Below are 2,879 nucleotides of genomic sequence, written 5' to 3'. Positions count from 1 at the left end.
GACGGGCCCCCCGGAGGGACCGGCTCCCGAGCCGAAGGCAGTGCGGTGCCCCCGCCCGGCCCACGGAGGCGGGGAGGCCGAGCTGGCTTCGCTCGCACCTGCCTCTTGCCTCCCTGTGAAGACCTGTGTGAGCGGGACTTTTCTCGGCGAATGGGAAATAGACTCATTTAAAGTTTCAAAAAGACGGGCAGCGCGTCTGGGGCGCGGCGGGCCGTCGTCGTGTCCGCGGGACCAGCTGCGCGTTCGCGGAGACGCGGGCGGAGCAGACGCCGCCTCCCCCAGGGGCACTGCAGCCCCAGCCCCTGTCGTCACTGATTAAATCCCTTCAGTTCCGTGTAGACACCCGGTGCCCTGCCTTTGGAACGCCCCCTCCCTTTCCTGTCACCGGTGGGACTTGCCATTTCACACTCTCTCAAATCCCGGGACGATTTTGTTAAGAAATGACAGTAGCGATTTGTTTCCTTTGATACCTTGCAAATTATGCAAATTAATTAATGTTTTTCTTTATGTTGCAGAAAATGATGTTCCTTATTATTTGTGTAATTGTTTTGCTTATCATCCTTGGGATTGTCCTGGCAACAACGTTGTCATAGCGACCGCGTCCCGAGAGCCGGTGTCCTTGGAGTCAGACCCTGCGCCCTCCCATCCCGTGACCATGACCGGGCCCTGACGCTGCGCCCTGCAGCCCTGACACCTCCTGCAGGGACGGGCCGCGAGCGGGAGGGGCGCCGCCCTGGACTCGGAAGGGCACACCACCGAAGACGGACAATGTGAAACTTGTCTCAGTGGCCTTAAACTAGGGAATTATTGAAGATTTCAATTTTCTTTTGTATGTCAGTGTTAAAAACACATGTGAAGTTTAATTAGGAATATTTTATGTTATGAAGCTAAGAGATTTCAGGTCTGAACCTCCCTTCCTCCCCGCCCCCAGCTAACATGCTAATGAAGAGTTGTTTTTTGTACTACATTTAATTTGTGTTTTGTTTGTGACAAAAAACTTTATCGTCACAGAGCCGTTTTGTAAGATATCCTTAATTTTAAATGTTTATAAATTGTTTAATATATTAACATCTTAATTTACTCCATTTTTATATATCGAATGTTGCCTTTTGAAATAAATAGGAAGCGTCATGATATTAGAGCCATCTTTGCCCAGTTTACCAAGTGTGCCGTTAGCACAGCGCACGTTGGCGCAGAGCCCGGAAAGCCTTTCCAGTGCCTTCTGTTCATACCGACGGCAGGTGAAAACGCGCCTGGCAGCCTCGGGAAGGGCCCCGTTCCGGCGCTCGGCTGTGCTCCCTCCTGTCAGTTACTGCACGTGAGGGACCGCCGCCTCTTCCTTGTTCGTTAGGAGTAAGGTTTGTGTGTCCCTGGTTTCGTCAGTCAGGTCTGAACTTAGGATGGTGAGAAGACCCAGACTTAGTCCTTTCTAAACCCAAGGAAGTTACCCTTAGACATTAATTCTTCTAGCTGTAACCTGGTGCGCAGATTGCTCACACAGCCTTGTCAGGTACTCACTGTTCTGCTGAACTGCAAACGTGAGTTCCCAAAGTCCATAGGAATCCGTGATCATTAAGCGATTGTGTTGCTCAGCCATGGTTTTAGTATAATATGGTTATTTTTTGACTTGTGTGACGTCTGGGCGCGGGCGGACAGCTGTGCGATGCCGGCTGGTCGGGACTGACGGACACGTTCAAGGTGGAGCTAAGCTGTCATCACTCGGGTGCGGTCCATCGTGTAGGCGCGTGCCCGTGCCCTGACACTGGTCTGAAAACAGACGCTCCTGACTCCGCAGTACGTGTGAACGAGCGAACAGCCCGCAAGCGGAGTCCTTGTGTGATACCGTACGAAGCCCACTCGTCCCTGATTCACGCGCGCGACGGCTCAGCTCAGACTGCGAGCTGATCCCGCCGAGCGCTCAGAATGACGCGGGCTCGGGCTGTACCGTGTGTTTAACAGTCTGTAAGTGGCCCGTCGGCGGGGTCCGCGCGCTCTGTGCACACGTCGGGGTCGTGCCTTGAAGGACATGTAAACATTTAGCGATGACGCCTTTCCTGCGCCTGCTCGTCTGTGTCACTGTGTCCACGTGGGGAGCAGCGCTGTCAGCCGGTGGCCTGCGTGCGCCGGCCGGCCTCCAGCTCGGGCTCCGTAGCCTCGCTTCCGGCCACAGTCAGTCTTCTGAGATTTACCGAATTTCTGCTGTTGTAGTTGAAGTTACGGAAAAGCCTTTTGATTTCTGTTTAGGTGAACGTTTAAGTCCGTCATCAGATAGCGCTGCTGCGCGTGTCAACCTCAAGCACGCGTCTGAGATCAGATTTTTAAAAAATATATTTGTAGGTTCACTTGTTACTTTTTATCAGTTCCTCAAATATTTTATGTTTCCATAAAGAAAAAAAAACTGCCAGAGGACCAAAAACAAATTTACTTTTGTCTTGTCATTTCTGGAAAGATTTTTGGGGAGATATTTTATTGCATATCCATTAATAAATTGTTCTACTAAGAAAATCACTTTTCTATGGCTCTTTTTATGTATAATGATGTGATGTGACTTAATGATGTTGGGGGTTTTAGGTTTTTGATGATCTTATTGCCTTTGCTGGGATTCCAAGTCTGTGGCCGGTACCTTACGCAGGAGCCCATCTGGGTTCTTGCTGGTGACGGCAAGCGCTAATTCAGGGAATTTGGGTTACGTTTCAGAGTCACTGGCTTCAAATGGTTATGTCCTACGGACAGATTCTCCTTTATTAATGGGGGGGGTCCTCCTGCCCCCGAGCTCTGAGCTACTCGTCCTTTATATTTCTTCTTCCCCTTTCGGAATGTTTCTTCAGTGGATAACCCTTGAATTCTAACCGTGTTGGAAAGTGATGTCAAAAACCACA

General features: G+C 50.6%; 1 protein-coding gene across 1 annotated transcript in view; it reads left to right on the top strand.

Moving 5' to 3' along the window:
- Nucleotides 1-2,508, top strand: part of STX2 (syntaxin 2) — a 26,322-nt gene extending 23,814 nt beyond the window's left edge. The window contains exon 11 of the mRNA XM_029922001.1: nt 516-2,508. The gene's annotated coding sequence lies outside the window, so the exon portion shown is untranslated. The remainder of the gene's footprint in view (nt 1-515) is intronic.
- The last annotated feature ends 371 nt before the right edge of the window (nt 2,509-2,879 follow it).

The sequence above is a fragment of the Suricata suricatta genome, chromosome 14, assembly GCF_006229205.1.
Source record: "Suricata suricatta isolate VVHF042 chromosome 14, meerkat_22Aug2017_6uvM2_HiC, whole genome shotgun sequence".
Classification (NCBI taxonomy): Eukaryota; Metazoa; Chordata; class Mammalia; order Carnivora; family Herpestidae; genus Suricata; species Suricata suricatta.
Note: the sequence above shows the minus strand (reverse complement) of the source record. Positions and strands in the feature narration are given on the sequence as shown.